The sequence below is a fragment of the Lygodium microphyllum genome, chromosome 5 (genome assembly GCF_053477565.2).
Source record: "Lygodium microphyllum isolate KBCC chromosome 5, Lygodium_microphyllum_v1.1.10, whole genome shotgun sequence".
Classification (NCBI taxonomy): Eukaryota; Viridiplantae; Streptophyta; class Polypodiopsida; order Schizaeales; family Lygodiaceae; genus Lygodium; species Lygodium microphyllum.
Window position 1 is genome coordinate 165,535,333 of NC_141139.1, and position 19,357 is coordinate 165,554,689.

A 19,357-nucleotide genomic window follows, 5' to 3' on the forward strand; every position below is an offset into this window, starting at 1 on the left:
TATGAGAACTCTTGGATACCTTTGTCCTTTTTAAAAATTTCTTTCTTGTCTTATGGCTCTACTGTGACATCTTTTATGTGATTATGTAACCTTCATAAATAATGCTCTACTCTCTTTATTTTTGCAATCTTGTTTTGTCTTTTTTATATTATTCACAAAGGATTTGCTTAGATTCTTTTTCTTTTTATTCAAGAATAATTTTTCAATCGATTTTTTTTTTGTTTTTTGAATATGTTTTTGAAGGTAAAATTGAATTTTGTATAATACGAGAACTCTTGGATACCTCTGTCATTTGAGTCATTTTTAAAAATTTCTTTCTTGTCTTATGGCTTTACTGTGACATCTTTTATGTGATTATGTAACCTTCATAAATACAAAGAACTACTTACACTTGTCTTGCTCACAATCACTCATTCATAATCACTATATATGTAATCTATCTATGTTTATTTATCTATCGTCTCTCATTTCACTAAGTTATCTTCTTTTCCTTGATACATTTGTGTGTATCTCTACTTTGTTTCTTGAGATAACTAATCTTGGCTGTCCATTTTTATTTATATTTTTATACATTCTCTCCAATCTATCTTCTTAGATACCAAAACAATTATTTTTATTGTCTTTATGTGTCTTATCTCAGCGTCCACTTGTGCTTCTCTAGTTTATCACTGTATCAATGGTCCTATTTTTATTAATATATAAGTGTGTCATTTGGCTTCTTTTCAATAAAACTCTCTAAATACTAAACCTTATATTCTCATTAGTATCTCTACATAATCAATTCATATACTTGTAAAACTGGGACACAAGTGATAAGTAAAATGCATATAAAAAAGAAAAAGTCATATATTGCGATACAAGTTGAATATGGCCAATTGTTTAAAAGAACCTAGTGTACCAATGACAATCCTTAGGTTCTACAGAGTTATAGGCAGATGGGATTGAAACATATGGACTTATGGATTGATGGGGAAATTTACCAAATTGATCCCATAATCAATAAATATCAAATTTTCTTAGTAATTTGTTAATTTTTTGAAGTATGTGTATGAGTGCAATACTGGGTTGCTCAGCTACACTAAAGTGACTCGATGATGAAGTATTCGATGTATTTATAACTTGTTAAGTAACCATAAAAAATTATCATGATATGATTGTTGTACATCAACTTCATATACAATAGCTTATACAAGTGGTATGAATAAGACTACAATTTAATAAAATAATTAGATTGTCACAATACATAACATTATCCATGATATTAGTATTTTATATGAGGAGATGAAGACATGATTGGATGACCTTTAGAAAGATCAACAGCAAGCTAATGTAGAAGTGTAAACAAAAAAAGAAGCTAATTAGTGAGTTAATTGTGAATAGCGACTAGTGAAAGCGATGTATCAAAGCATGCAAGGAAGCTTAGAGTGAACCTAGATGAGATGGGCTTGGATCAACATTAGAAGATTGCTAAAGTTGAGTATATTAAAAAACACTTTGAGCAATCGAAAGTTTAAGGTTGTGAAGGAGAAGGTGATTAAGTCCACATTAAAAGATGTGCTAGACAAGTTATTTACTGTGAATACACAATCCATTTGTGATAGGGTTGATATTAGTATAGTGACTTACTAAAAAATCTTTCAAGGTATGAAGGCTAGGTTTCGTCATGTGCTGAATAAAAATATAACTATGTCTATTTTTAGACCTTTAAAGTTAATAGAGGCTTGACGATAACTTAATGCAACGGTTTTGGAGATGATAAAAGATCCCATATATATTGAAGGTATGAGAATACTAAAGATTGGGATAAAAAATGCATGAGGTGAAGTTTATCGAGCTTAACAATTATTATTTAGATCTATATAAGATGCAGATAGTAATGGTAATGTATTATAATATATTTGTTGAGAAACGTAATGGTAAACAACAGTTTGTCATAAAATTAGATGAAAGTGAGATCGTCAAAGAAGTAAAGCTCGAAAGAGTTAGTGTAACTTTGATAAATAGAGCTTTATAATTTAACATGAGCAACCTAGGAAAATTTAGTGTTCAATTAGAGCGCCATGTGTGGTGGCTCACTACATTTGAGTTGAGGTGCTATAGCTATTCTTCACGTATACCAAGTATTTTAAACATCACCCTTCATCATGAACATGGTGAGATGCTCTTAGTTGAAGGGTATGGTTAATACTCGATGGAATGACATCTTACAAGAGACTTGAATATTATAAAATGCATGGGTGGAATCTTCAATGGTGCAAATGTAAAGCATCTATATTTATATTACTTAACAAAGAAGGTGGAAGGAAAGGACACGAAGAAGAATTGGCAAAGGGTGATAAGCATTGTACTGATGTGCGAGAAAATTGTGTATGAGTATATTTTCTTTGCTTATAGGATACAATCGAAAAAAGAAGCCATTGTAACATGTAGGAATGTGAAATGAGTGCTATTGAAAATTGGGTTACACAAGTATCAAGTAACAATTGAAAAAGATGAGAAGAGATCAAGAAAAAATGGCAGCTTACTAAAAAAGCCATGCTTTGGAAGAGCTAAAGGTAGGAAGTTTCTTTCAATACCCATTAGTGAGCAAGAAAATGTCATAGTTCATAGGCCGCAAGATTACGATGGGTGAAAAAAGTTGCATATTGTGGTTTCTGATCAAAGTAATGGAGGTAAAATAAGATTGGCCAAAACTAAGGTTTGGATTAGTCTCAATAAATTATTTCCCTTGCTTTGAAAGATGGTGTTTAATAATGAAGATATGCAAGTGTTCATCAATATTGTGCATAGCTTCTATGAAAACATGGTGTAAGCATGGAAAAAAAGTTTTATAATATATTACATAGTGCGTATTAAATCAATATTTTAAAAGTATAAAAAGTATATCAATTATTAAGCATATTTTTACTCATATAATATATTTTTATAGCATATCCTTGAGACACATGGGCCTTGCAGAATAGGAAAGTATTAGAGTTTGGTTTACATAAGGGATGAAAAATTCACATTAGATAGTGTATGGTGTATACCCAAGAAAAATTGATCATGGTGGAGGGGTGAATGGTAGCAATCCAATGATCTAATTGCTATCTTGGTGGTATAGGATTATAGTAGTAGATGAAGCTCAACTCTTGTGGAAGAGAGAAAATGGAATTACAATGCCTCAAGTGTAAAAGAAAACCATGCCAAGTGGCTAGAGATAAGACTTTGAGAAGGTAGTAAATGGGTTCGAAAAGAGCTAAGATAGTAAGATAAAGAATGTATTCAGTAGCATGAACGCAATTCATTATTTAAGAAAAAAAGAGAGTATGTCTATGTGAGTGAGTCTTAATAATTAAGCACTATAAAGAGGGTTTCACTTTTTATCTTATTAATTGAGATTAAAAATCTCTTGTTGTATAGGAAAGATGGCTAGGTCTAAGGTAGCTACAAAGAAACTTTCCCTCAAAATCCCATATCGTATTCACTTTCATGGAATATCTACTAGCTTAGATTTAGTCTTGGACAACGACACTTCATAGCCTATGAATGAACTATGCCTTCTTAACCTAACCTTGCTTTCTCAAGCCGCGTTGAGAGGGGTTCTCCTTAGCATCTCCATTAGAAATGCAAGTGAAAGCCAGTTAGAATAGCCTTTAGAGAAATTAGGAAGTATCAATGTTCTTTTGAACTTGTTATTTTGAAGGTGAGTTTCTTAAGACTTGCTCGTAAGATTATGTAAGACCTCTACCGCACATAAAGCAAGAGGTGGTTTTTGACATAGGGTCAGGATAGACCCCATCGCTTCACAAAAGAATGTCTTTATGCTCTCTAGTGTACTGTAGAGGACTTTTTGGTAGACGATGATTAATGCTTAGCATTGTACGATACATGCGAAGCGTATCACTATAACTCCCAAGGGCTTTCAACTTGTGAGTACTTTTTAAGTAGTAAAGGATGCGTTCATTCCAATGGAATGAATATAGTTTGTAATGTACTTATTTTTGGAATAGTGTTCTCCTTGTGCATTGGACATGTGACTATCCCAATGTAAAATTGATGTACTTCCCTAAAATTATAAAGCAAGTTTCTGATCTGGTCTTTCACTCTCAACTTCAATATGCATCTTTGATGTAGTTTTTTCTAGCACTATCAATTTCAATATGAAAAAATGTAAAATTTTATCATTTTTCATTATAAACTTTACTATAGATACCTTTACATAGTATATGGTGTGAAGTCTTTAAGGATAGGCAACAACAATGTTTTTTTATTATTATTGATCAATCCATAATTTTGGTGCAATATATTTTTAAAATACCAAACTATATTAGAATGTGATGAAACTTCACACGTGCACTTGTTAGATGGCCAAAAGTTTAATATATTTTTTAAAGAAAAAAAGTGAGAAGACTCCTTGTTCAAATCATGGCGTTTAGAGTCATTTTTCTTGAAAAAATAAAAGGGCTCTTGGCCACCAAATAGGTGCATATGTGAAGTTTCATTAGAAAAGTGGCTCCATATGTTAAACTTCAGATAAAAGATCTCTTTTTTTTTTTGGCTCTTGGTCACTTAACAAGTGTATCTGTGAAGTTTTGTAAGAAAAATGACTCCAAATATCATACTTTAAATAAAAGATTTTCATTTTTTTTGTTTAAGAAAATTGAGATCCTAGCCATCCAATGAGTACATGTGTGAAGTTTCGTCAGAAAAGTGACTCTAGACGTCAAACTTTGAATAAGGGGTTTCTTGGCTTTTTCTTTTATTAAAAAAAATTGGGCTCTTGGTTACTTGATATGCGCACATGTGAAGTTTTGTCGCATTCTGACAAAAGGTTATGGATTTACTTTCACATGATGGACCATGCATATGAAGCTACATTAATCTAGTTTTTAAGTTTAAATGGGTTAAAAGTTCATTCTTATTCTTATTATCATATTTTACTTTTATTACGTTCTCCATTCTCATATCCCTAACCTCTATCTGTCCTCCATTCTCATATCCCTAATCTCTATCTGCCCTCCATTCCACCCTCCTTGAGAGCTTGCATGGCACACATCAAGTAAGCCACTTGTTTTGCCCTGGCAAAGATCCCAGACACCATAGCCTGCCTAGAGTATGAGATAGATTCTCCTTTAGTACAACAGTAGGTACTCCCCCTTGACCACAAAGAGCGCCACAAAAGAAGAGGAGATGGACATTAGGGACTATTTCCCTTTGAGAGATAAGGAGAATCCAACATGCGTATGATCTTCTCATCCCAAAAATTTTCTTTAGAAGGTTATTCGAGAAATATTGTAAAACATGTGTCTGAAAGGGTTGGGAATGTTTTGAGCACAAGTGGCTGATAGCCCATTGCCATGCTAGTAGACAGCCATGGAGGCCTTGCACACAATTGTAGAAGGATTCTCATTGACCTATTTGATTATACACAACTAGCAGCCATCCATGTAAAGTGCGTCATAATCACAGCTAAAGACTGAACTTTACCATTTGACTTTCACACGACAAGGAGACTTCTCGGCAGGTTTTGGCATGAGTGTTATAAGACCATTATGCTTGAAAAGCCAAAATATTTTGTGTGCTATGTAATATTTTTGTGTATGTGTATCATGTGACATGTACTTAATTCAATTAGTTTAAGTAAAGTTTTTTTTTTGTTCGTAAAATACATGACACTTATTTTTTGTTTAATGTACACACGCATCAAAATTAGTAATAGGTACAGATACGAGCTACGTTAACATACTATGTGTTGACATAATTAAATTAGATTATGTTAACATATGTGAATGTATCATTGATGTCCCACAGATTATCATCACACTTACACAAATCACACATTTATTCAAGGAATATTTATTTATAGGAACAAAGAAAAATATATTATATTTATTAAGAGAAATACATGCAATGTTTGATAATAATGACAAATATAAAGAGCCAATAGCCAATAAGAATTCTTATTTGTTCCTTAGCATTTTCATTGCTGGAGAGGAGGGACCAACTTTTGATGAAATTTTTTTTTTTTCGCTTAAAATTTGATACTCTTTTCCTTTAGCTCTTTCTCCAAGAGAAGCGGATCTAACATTTTTGTAAGCTCACATAATGTAGTGAGCACATACATTGCTCCACCACACGCTTGGTTAAATAGATAGAGAAGCTTTAATCTCATCATTAGCACCACCTTCTCTAAGTTGAATGTTGGAGGTATTGCTTGAAAATGTCAAAGGGTCTGAATTTTCATGATTGTTTCCTCTTCTCGTAGTGACCACTTTTTGTGGAAAATCACCAAGTTGGCAACAATGTTGCCAATATACTCCTTTAGAGTCGAATCCTTCTGTCGATCCGCATGTTGAGATCCTCCTTATCTTAATGCAAATACATCTATATATAGCATATCCTAAATGACATGATTGAATCAAACGACATGATTAGTAACTGATTTAGAGTTATTGAAACACAATGAAACTTGAAGGTAGGGTGCATCGGGTTTCTTGGAGTCCATTGGTGAAATCTTGGCAAAAAATGATACATGCAGTTGCTTGGCATCTAGGTAGGAGATGCATACACTTGCCTTTTCTGAAGTCCTAGTGTCTAAGTTCCTACCCAGATACCAAATTTTGGATAAAGTAGCTACATGCATCATTTTTTCCAAGATTCCTCATAAAAGTCAAACTTTAAACAAGGTATACATCATTTTTTACCAAGATTTCATAAATGGACTCAAAGGGATCCAATGCATCCTATGGTCAAGTTTTGTTGCGTAAAAATGTATAATAGCTAGAAATCTCACATTTTTTAGATCATATTGTATCTTCATTTTCTCGTGTGTCAATGAGTCCCCTCCCTGGGTAGAGGGATCCACAAACTCCTTGGTAGGAAGTTGAGGCCTTGGTCTAAAAAGATCGTGATGTAGTGCTTCAAACTCAACATCCAGCATAAGGTAATCTTCTTCACCCAAGGAAATCTACTCCTTTGCTACTATGATGGCACTCACTATATCTAAGCTTGTGCAATTATATCTTCCATAGAGCCTTTGACATCATTGGATGCATATCCATATAATCATAATCAATGGGGTCTTCCATTGAATCCTTGACTAGGATGGGGAACAACTCTTTTTCCTTCATTTCCAAGTATTATAGCTCATCCAATAGAAGAGAGTACTATACAACATCTAGTTCAATGGGTGTCAAAAGGAGGTGAGGGTTGTGTTTTTCGACTTATGGCTCTTCTAAAGAGGATGGCACCGTGAGAGCCAACCCCCACCATGTGACGTTCCTCTTGATTATTTATTAGCTCTTTACTTGGATTTTCTCCCTTATATGTAATAGCAACAACTTGTGAAGTTCTATCTTTATATCTCTCCTCCTCTATGGGTTTATCCAATGGAAGGAGGTGAATCACCAATGCACAATTACGCTCCATGAGCTCCAAAGATGTTGTTCCTAGTGTATTGTCCATGGGAATAGTGCATAATATGTTCAAAGGATCCACATGGGCCATACACCTATTTACCACTTTTTTTTGGCTCTTCCTTGCTTGAAATACCATGAGCTGTTCCAAAGGCATCCAAGTCATATTAGATCCCTCGATGGAGTATGTATAGATGACGATGGTGGTCATAGAGTTTTCCAAGACTCGAAGGGGGGGATTTAGCGATGAGAGCACGTGTTCAAGGTTGAAGTTCTTTAAGAAGACCCTTAAAGATCTCATCATCCTGGCTAGCAATGAGAGTCTCATGGATCCATACATCAAATTGTACATGCGCATCCATTGTAGCAACAAAAAGGAGGAATATGGTGGATGTAGAGAGACGAAGAGAGTGTGTAAAATGAAATAAAGAAACAAGAACTAAAGTAGTTCCATCTTAAAAACCCTAAGTTTTAAACCATCAGAAAACTATTTGTATACAATATTTAATTGTGGCTTTACGTGCATATGCAAACATGCTGATGTGACAATTGCATATTGTATCAACTATGAACTAAAAGGAGCCCCTCCTCCTCTCTCATCCCCTTGTATAGGTATGCACGTGTCTATTAGATGGTCAATAAAAGGGTATTATATATATTTAAAAATTTCATTGTAAATTGTAAGAATATACATGCACTCTATTAATTAACATGGAAAGGGAGGCGCCTTCTCCCCATCCCTAGGTGGATGCTTGAATGTAGGCATCTTATCTTGATTAAAGAAATGTGTATATGAGTTCAAAAGAATTAAGGTTAGGGTAAATATTTCTTTTTTTTTTTGTGCAGTTGGACACATGTATCTTATATCAAAATTTATAGTACGTGTATACATAAACATGTTTGGATAGCTTTGAATATCATTATATAAACATATGACAAGTTAAAAATAGTAAAAATTTAAAATATTAAAAGTGTGATTTTGCAAAGCGATAATATTCCATTAGCTTAAAAAAAGTTTACAAGTGTTGGATATTATAACTTGTGGAGTTGAAATTTTAAGGAGACTATATTTTTTTAAATATGTGAAGCTATGCACTTTTCAATGGAAATAATATCCTTAGCTTGGCTTTAAATATTTTTACCATATAATTTAAAATAGAAGGTGTATCTTGATCAAGGCACAACCATTCACCCTTAAGCATCCTCTGTCTATGATGCTTAAACACTAGGCATAAAGTTTGTCATGTGACAAAGTACTTGCAATTCGGAAGGAAAGTTAGCTAGTCCATCCTAAAGTTTAAAAAAAAATCCATGAAGAGAGTAAAATTATACCTGAAAGCCATGTCCTTGTTGTGACTCAACACTTTATTGTGTCAAGACCATGAGTGATTTTTGATATCTAAGTTTTGCCTAGAATCCTTGTTACATAATCCTCTGATGCACTTTTCATGATATATGTGCTTTTGGTACGTCTTAAACCCTCATATTTCTTGAACACATATGTAAAAATTGTAATTGGTATGAACTAACTTTTCTGTACATTCTTTGAGCCAATGCTTGGCTTCATAGAGTTCAATATGTTTGCCGAACTTTTATGCTACACATGTGTAAAATATTACTACAACACAATGGTTATTCTATGCTATTGAGATTTAGTATGTGTATAGACTCAAGGGTTCCATATTCTCAACTCTCCTTGGACAATATGTACTTGAAGTCATAGAAAAATATAAGGTTTTTCGTGAGCTACTTGGCTATATGCCTGTCTATCAATTTTGAGGTGGTAATACTTTAAAAAATATATGAAACTCTCAACATTTTGCTACTCACAACAATCCAAATGGTATGCTTCTATGAATACAAGACAATTAGTTACATACATGTTATACCAACACCTTTGTTACAATGTGAGAATTAACCTTTCTTTGTTTATGAGCTAAAATTTTACCCTTCCAGTGCTTTAATATATTTGCAATTACATATGCTTTCACCCTAAAAGTTCCCTTCATACTTGATACATATGTATCCAAGATAAAGCAATGATACGTATTTATGATTCAATTCCTTCTTCATCTTTTCTATTATGTACTTCTATATTTTCTCTCTCACAAAGTGGTAATGCACCTCAATGAGTTTTGTCCTGGTATGGAACATTGGGTTCCTAGCTAATCATATGTTGCTCATGTTGTCACAATGAATGCTTACATATCCAAATCACTAATATGCTACCATAGCAACACCTTTATACTCAGTCTTTATACTCGATAAAACGATTGTAAGTTACTTTTTGCTACTCCATGTAAGTGTTGTACTACCAAGAACACAATATTAGTGAGTTTCTGAATCTCCCAATTTCCATTTTTTGAATACTAAAAAGGTGGTACTAGGATAACATGCCCATAAGTTTCTCAAAACCATATGATGTGGCCTATCATTGGAAAGCACTTGAAAAATGGAATCTATTGAGCTATAGAGCGCTCAATTTGGAGTTATAGTGTTCAAGTTATGACAAATCCAAAGATTTGACTACGTGTCTCAAACTTATGGAAAATTTTCATATTCCGCAATATGGTGTTCAAGGGAAAACATGAATCTACTAGTAGATTTTATGTCAGACATGCTACCAACCCAATCTGCATCTGTGTATCCAAATATATATATAACCTTACCTACTTCATAAAAATTTCCATGATACAAAGTGAACTTCACATACATCAATATTCATCTAAATGTATCCAAATGAGGCTTTCTGGACATCTGCATAAATCATTTGACAACGCCAAAAACATACCTCAAGTTTGGCCTTGTGAATCAGACTCCCTACTATCCTCTTGAACATATTAGGGTCTTTTATCTCATCCTCAACATTAGCACTGGACTTCACAATTTTCTCCAATGGTACTAAAAGAGACTTACACATTGTCATACCATATTTGAATAGTATATCCAAGCCATACCACCTTTGGACAACCATATACCATCATCACATTTGATTACCTTAATATCAAGAAAGTACCATAGCTCACCAAAATCCTTAATCTCAAACTTCTTCTTCAAAAAGTTCTTAACTTCAACAATCCCATTGCCATTGTCACCTATAATGATCAAGTCATCCACATAGATGACTATGATAATTAAGCATGCATCAAAGTGAGTGATAAGCATTAAAAACATAAAAGCCAATGTTGACAAGTTACTCTCTGATCTTGCCAAACCATGCTCTAAGTGCTTGCTTCCAACCCATAGAGTGTCTTCGTTAACTTGCGTAGATATGCGAGATGCTCTAAATCCCCATTACTGTTGATGGCTACTCTATATACACCTCTTCTTGCAATTCATTATGCAAGAAGGCATTCTTTATATCCATTTGCTGCAAAATCCAATCTTTAGCTGCTACCAAAGCAATCACACATCTAACAATTGCCATCCTAGCAAATGGATTGAATGTCTCTTCATAATCTATGCCGTATGTTTGAGCATAGCGTTTTGCAACTAGCCTAGCCTTATACCTGCTAATAAAACCATTTGCATTATGCTTAATTTTGGTAGACCCAGTTACAACCAATAGCTTTCTTATTCTTAGGTAATTATACTAGATCTCAAGTTTTATTGCCTTCTAATGCAACCATCTCCTCATCCATTGTTGATTCATCCCAATGAGCATGACCAGCAGTATTCTTAAAATAAGTGGACTCAATATCCTCAACCACCTTTACCATATAAGCGTAATCGTGAGCTGCATAACCTTTAAAACTAAATCTTTTAATAGGGTATTTAATCCTACTAGACTTATGTACCACTAGATCACTTAGTGAAGCCTTTACATTACCATGTGCTCTATATATACATGGTTTTCTAATTGAAGGAATATCAAGCTCATCATCTGAACTCTTTGAACCATTGGAATTTCCATCAAACCCCAATTGACTAGCAGGCACATCATTACCATCCGACACTTTCTTCTTTTCTTTGTCTTTACTTGCAATATTTGTAGATGTACTTAAAGATGTGGGACTACTTAGTCTCGCAAACCAAGTGCCTAACTATAGATGTAGTAGTAGATGATGTTTTTGGTCTACTAAGGCAATGTGATTCTTGCTTTTCTTTTTGCATATAACTATCATGTTTATCATTATCATCCAATGCATCACCACTAGATGCATATCAACTACTCATGTCATAAAAAACCCTGCTCACTCTAGACTCACCTATGATAGGGTTATAGCAATGATATCCTTTTTGCTCTAAAGACTATCCAATAAAATACAATTTTTAGCCTTTAAATCAAGCTTCTTTTGTAGCTCATCTGGCACATGAATATATGCAATATAACCAAATACTTCAAGTTTAACACATTAGGCTTTTTGCCTATAAAGTATTCTTTGAGGGTTTTTCCATAACTTGCAGCTGTGGGAGTTCTATTCATAATATAGATAGAGATATGAATAGCTTCAAATAAAAAATATTTTGGCATACTCTTTTTAGCCATAAATGCTCGCGCAACTTATGCAATATGTCTATTTTTTTTTCTACAACCCTATTTTTTTGTGGAGGATACCTATAAGTAAATTGTCTCTTTATCCCATGAGACCTAAAGAAGTCACTCAACTCATTAGAGAGGTATTCTCTCTGTCCATTTGATCTCAAGCACTTAACTTTTAAGCCTGTTTATGTTTCAACATCAGTCTTGAAAGCTTTGAAGTGCTTAAATATATCACTCTTTTCTTTCATAAAATATACAAATAGCTTTCTCAAATAATCATTATTAAATGTGACAATATTTATTGTCACCAAGGAATATGTTCTATATAGTCCCCAAATATCTATATGCATAACATTAAGTATATTCTTGCTTACATCTCTATTATGTAAAAAAGGTTATCTTGCTCGCTTACCAAATTGACATGCTTCACACACTTTACGAAATTCTGCAACTCTAAAAATAGGCAACATGTAATCAACCTTTGGAATGCATTAATCTTAGCCCTTGCATATTTGCATGTCCAATACGTTTGTGCCATATTTCAATGTCTAGAACCACTCCTTTACCTTTAGCATACATAACAACATTCATAGCAAGAATTCCAATATTTAAAGTGAATATGCAACCAACTCTACTTTCTTTTGTGACCAAATTGCATGCATTATTAAAATCTTCCACAAAGCATCATTTTGCAATATGCAATCTTTGCTCTACCATTTGACCAACATATACTAAATTCTTTATAATGGATAGCACATGTAATACATTTGACAGACTCTTTGATCAACCATTATGCAAGGACAAGGAAACTTTTTCAATGTGGGAAATTGGGTGGCATGAATCATCACCAGTCTGCACATAACCTAGATTTTGTAAATTCTACATCTCTTCAAACCATTCAACATGATTGATCATATAATTAGATGCACATGAATCAACATATCATACATCATCATGTGTCTCTTTTTCTATAATAGTATTCATCATATGTTGCATAACAAATAGATGCTCATTTTTTATCTTCATTCTGTCTCGTGAAGCCACTATTAGTAGAAAAATGGACTACAATATGACTTGTTTTTTCACAATAATGATAAACAATAGCAGAATTACCAGAACCTCTATTTTGCTATCCACCTCTTCATGTAGAGCTCCCTCTACCTCTACATTTCACCAAACTGCTGATATAACATGTTTAATTGGTTATCACCAGCACGTTCCATACCATGGATTCTTGAAGAGGATCTACCATCTCTTCTCCCTGAACTTGAGTAAAATGCTTATGCCTATTCACTACTTTCCAATGATTCACCCTACATGTTGATCTCTTTAATGATCATGAGAGAGACCAACTCATTCAAATCTAGAAATGGATTTCGTTTATACATAGAAGTAACAAACAATTTCTAAGCCTTTTCATTATTAAGATCACCTAAAGTAGATGATATCAAATCATCATAATCAAGCATTGCATCAATCACTACCAAAGCATTAGCAATACTTCTGACCTTCAAAATATTATTTCTTTAAAGTATTCGGGTATTACTTGAGCTGAATCTTCCATGCATTTTTATTCACCAAAAATGTATTTTTAAATATGGTCCATGCTACATGTGGAGTTTTTTCATTTTTGATATGCTCCAACATAGTATTATCAATGATTGCAAATAGTCAATACATCACCTTTTTGTATTTTGCATTCCATTCTCTCCATGCCTTTAATTTATTTACAACAATCGCAGTATCACTCAGCTTTGGCTCCTTTTGTTCACCTGAAAGAAACTTGAAGAGGCATCTTCTAATAAGAAAGTTTGTCACACGAAACTTCCATGATGGGTAGTTATTCTTCTCCATCTTCTCAATGATGGGATTTCCACTGTTCTTTGCTATTATTACAAAATTGATATGAAATAGCAAGTCTTATGTAACTTTTCACAAAAGTGTACACAAATACACCAAGCAATCTTCATGTAATTTGCAATCTATTTTTAGATAGAACTTGTGTTTTCTTCTTGGCAAACATCTCAGAACTTATAGATTCAAAATTTGTTACCTATGAACCCACTTTTAGTCAACACAATCAAAATCAAAATATACCGTAAAACTAATGTCTACAATCTTATGGATCTAAAATAGAGCATGCAATAGCCTTAGATGGCCAAAAAACAATGAAAATTTTCAAAAAGTCTTATATGTAGAATGTATAGTACTTTTCTTGCACATTAAATCTCATAGCAATGTGAGATTTTCGCTCTGCCTTGCTTTCGGTGCTTCCTATGGCACTAACCAAGAGAAATAGTGGAAGAATGGGAGAGCTTCTTATCCATTTCTTTCTTACTCAAATCCTTCTTCTTCTCATTTACTTCAATCTTCAAAATCATCCTCTCTTAGTAGCACCACTTTGATGCCATATCAGGAATCATGTGGAAGGGAGACTTGCTTGAGTTGCAAGAGGAAGGTCACTTTAGAACACAAGAAGAGAGATGGAGAACAAAACATTTTCTTGCTAGTTTCTTCTTTTTATTTCACACAAAATACAATGTACACAAAGTATAGATAAGGTACAACATAAAACAAAGTGGCCTACTAAGTCAAACAGTGCATAACTAACTATACTAATCAATTGGCTCTATAACTATGCCAACTATAGGTAGGTATAACAAACTTAATATAATACGTGATATAAGTTAGTGGCCATATGAGGATCATAATGACTACTGACATGCTAAGTGTAGATGTGTGGATGCATCTAACTAGGCGATCTATCATCAATGTCTACATGTGTTGAGCTTGCCATCTCAATGGTACACTAGATTGACACCTGAGATATTCTATCTCAACACATTGTGTGTTATATGGATGCTATGATACAAGAGTTTCATGGATTAGAGCCAATTGGCATGGAGATCCAAATAGATATGTAGAATCAATAAATCAAAGGATTTTTAAATCTCGACTTCTAGCAGATCCATATTGTCCACCAGTACAAAAGAATCACTCACCACAGTAAAATAGTTGATCAAGAGTTTTGTGCTTCACCTAAATCTTGCATAATATCTGCATATCACAAAAATATAGCACTTCAATAATAATCAAAATAACAAATTATTCATCAATTTTTGCAATATAAAAGAGAGAGTTTACCTATTAGGTAGACTATCTACACTACTCTCTTGATTGCAGTAACAACAATATATATAGAACTTATGATCATCAAAACCTATTGAAATCATAGACATGAGAAAATTGTGACTAGATTGTTCAATTGATGGATCCATTTTAACATAAAATATCTAGATAGTTGCATGAATAAAAGCAACACAAAATTGGACGAATTTACCTATAAATTGATTTGTTGAAGATAAGATTGAATTGTTGTTTATCAAAACCTAGAGCTATTGAATCTTTGCTTTACCTTGTGTTAAGTGCCACAACAAAAATTGATCTAAAAGTTAGAACTAGCATCAAACCCTACTATAAAGATAGTAGAGAAGGGAAGATACAAAGAGGAAGAAAGAGAGTGTGTGTGAGTGAATGGGAGAGAGAAAGTAATGAGCATATATTCAATCTTGCCTAAATTGATCTATGCAAAAACACAATAGCAAGAGTTAGTATTTACATGAAGGTATATTGAAAAAAAAAATAGAAAATGAAAAAACACACAGAGAGAGAGAGAGAGAGAGAGAGAGAGAGAGAGAGAGAGAGAGAGAGAGAGAGAGAGAGATAAGCACTTATACAAACTCACCTAAAATTATATGTGCAACAAAACAACAACAAGGGCTAGAACCAACATTATACTGCATTGAAAAGATAGCAACAAAGAAAATCTAGGGAGAGAGCTCACCACCTTCACCTACTCCAAATGAACTTTGTAAGAAAATACCAACAATTGGAGCCAATATCAAAATCTATTAAATATACAATAAAAATGAGAAATAACACATAGAGGGGGGAGAGAAAGAGAGAGAAAGAGATGAGTACCTATGCCTCCTGCCCAAAACAACTATAACAAAATAATAATAATAATATTAAAGAACATCAAACCCTATTGAAAAAATAGCAAATAAGAGAAAACAAAAAGAGAGACCGGCACCTATATTTTGCCCAAATTCTAGAGCTACAAGGAGAAGAAAGTGGAGAGATAAGCAGAACACTCAAAACCCTAATTATTCACACCAAAGAGCTCCAATGGAGGTGAAAATTTACCAAAATGGAGAAGAGAAAGAAAATAGTATGCTACTAAACTTTTGGATCAAACTGATTTTGTGAGAGAAAAAAGTAAAATTAAAAATTTACCAAAAAATGAAAAAAATACGATGTGAGAGAAACTCAAATTTTGTCTACTATTCATTCACCTCTTTTTTTAATCCCCCACTATCCTATTTTTAAATCAAAAACCTAAGATTTGGAGAGAAGATTTATCCTCCATGGATGTCAATATCTAGCCTTCCTATTGGACAATCCAAAAGGCCCACAACTTAAACTATATTATTTTTAAGGGTCCATTTTTGAGTCCAAATTTAAATGTAATGCTTTATACTCGTGTTAATCAAGCCTTCGAAGTCTCTCTCCAAGAAAATTGTGGCCCTTTGAAAGTGACTTCCAAGTATGTATCCTATATTTAACAAACTCCATTAGCTCTCCATTAAAAGCAAGTTGATGCTCAATTCTCATCACCCAAGTGCTTGAGGTGTTGAACATCATATTCTTGGTTTTCTCAAGGTTTTACCTTAAGGTCCCTATCTCTTGAATTCTCCATCTTCATGTTTACTAGCATTTTCTTATTGGCTATGTGGCTATGGATATCAAAGCTCAAAGCTTGGAGATGGAGCTTGTTTGAGAATGCATCTTAGATTGTGGAGCTATCGATAGGTTCATGGGAGGTGGCACTCGATCGGATTCAAAGATAAGCTCACTATATTCGTGTGTGTAAGAGCATGCACAACTATGTGAGAGGTAGCCATAACTCTTGGCTTAAAATGCTTGAAGCAATAAGTGGTCCGTGGGTCTTGGCGGTTTTTGCAAGAGTGGCAACATTTTGGTTCCATTACCAAGACCAACAGATTCAAGCTTGAGTGCTTGCGCACGCCAAATCGAGTGATGAAGTAGGAGTTCATATTTGAAATGACACTTGGTCTTAGGTAGGACGCAAGGGAGTCAGAGGCCATTCGATCTCTCTTATGGATTAGTTTAGATTTAAAAAGCTTTTTTTTGCATTGGTTAGAGTAGGAGAAGTGTCTTTTGATCAGATTTGAGACACTAAGCTTTGGAAAATAAGGAAAAAGAAGAAAAATATAGGTCTCTGTATAAGCAAGAACAAAAAAATAAATGAAAAAGATTTCTAATGTCTGGGAAGAAAAATAGAGTGTAAGGGGAGAAAGAGAGAACACAGAAGGTGAAAAGGGGGAAGAGAGAGCTCATTTGCACACAATGAGATGGAGAGAGAGCTATTGAGAGAGAGACAGAGAGCTACATGTCCAGAGATAGCAACAACATCAATCCTTGGCATTGTCACATTTAAGTCTCCCCTGATATTCATTGAATGAGGTTAGCACTCTTGGTGCATTGATGGACTCTTATCCAAGTCTAAGATCTATTAGGGCCCACAACCAGCTTTTCAGTAACCCAGGTTGGAATCCATACTAATAGATGAGACCATAGAGCTGTTTGTATACTCAAAAACTTTGACTTAGGAGTCCAAAGTGACAAAAATAACGGACCACTTGCCACTTACCCCAGATAGAGATCTAAGTTGACCATCTCAACTGAAAACCCATCAAATCACCTATCAAGACCCACAAAGGACTCAAAATCCGTTGCTAGGAGTAATCACAAACCATTAAAAAAAGCTTCAATGTCATGAAATTGATTGGATGCGATTGACTCCATCGAAGGTTACACTCTACAGTGTAGACACTTAAGCGTATGTGAAAGTTGGAAAGCCCAATTTTGCACAACTCACATCGAGTCACACCACTCAAGCATATAAGTATGTGTACATTTGCAGATTAACTAGATTAACAAGGAACACACTAAGGGGGATTAAGCTAAAATAAACCCACTAGTAGAAGTGCAATCGCGGGAAGACAAGTGATTTGGAGACACTGGGAACAAATGTTTAGGGAAGACAGAACCATCTGATCATTGAGGGAAGGATCAATTAGCCAAGGTTAGAGACATATTTAGCAACCTAGATGACCTCATAGAAACACTAGTGGGTGGTCAGGAGACAACCACCATGGTAGGTACCAGCTTGACTGAGAATGACCTTGATCTTGACCTTGACCTTAATGTGGCAGGGTATCTGGATGACATCTGGCGACTTATCACACAATATGACTAGTAGACAAGGATAGCACATCATGGAAGACCAATAACTAATATCATAGTTGACCTTGAGGAGGAGAGGAGACTAGAAAGGATAGCATTGCAACACATTGCAAGCTATAGCCAGGAGCAATGTGGTTAGAGGTTGCACTAGGAGAGAGAGATCAATAAGGTTCATAGGATCTTGGCCATCTCAGGTAGAAAAAAAATGGGAGGCAATGCCGATAGGGAGAGAGCCTTAGAACCCTACTTTACAATGAGCGAGCTACTAACAAAACGATTGCTAGAAAATATTAGCATCGAGACAGTGGGTAGCCATGGCAGTATCATTGCTAGCTAGGATGGGAGTCATCCCAAATACCAAGAGCCCAATGAAGATACCCATAGTGGCCAAGAAACTAGATGAATATCAAGCAAGCAATGACCCCTACAGCTTTGTTGGGTGGTTTGAGTAGGTGTGCAAGGCTAAAAACCTCATGGACCCCACTCAATGAACACAAGCATTCAATCTTTGCTTAGGAGACAAGGGATGGACTTGGTTTACTGGTCTAGATAATGCCAACACAATAACTTCACTCATCTAAAGAATCTCTTCATTAAGAGATTGTCATAGGTAGGATATTGCAATAACCTCATTGTTAACATGATGAATGTCAACCAAAAAGACAAAGAGGGCATACGAGACTACTTCACACATGTGAAGAGTCTCTACAAGAGGAAACTTGTAGAGCTGAGCGACCTAATGAGAGAGCAGCCTGCACCATATCCACAACGAAGAGCTCACCCAGAATCTCCATCACTTTCTTATTCACTCTCTTTCTAATAGTTCTAACCACACAGACGGCCCTCGAAGTGTGCACTTGCATACATGTCCTTGCTTCATATTTGATTGTAAAAGCTGAAAAAGTTGTATATAAGCATCTCGATTGATACCAACACTATCTAATGTCTTTTGCACCAACTTAGTATCCAAAGAATGATCCTTTATAAATGACTCCAAGCATTGTTTCTTTGACATTTTAAATTTCTTATTCTCTAAAATATCTTTTGAAACTATTGAAGGAAGAAGATGACAATAAAACGGAGATGCTTTTAAAGAATCTCTTTCACTTGCATTCGATTGAATAAGAGACCTAAAAAAAGTTAACAT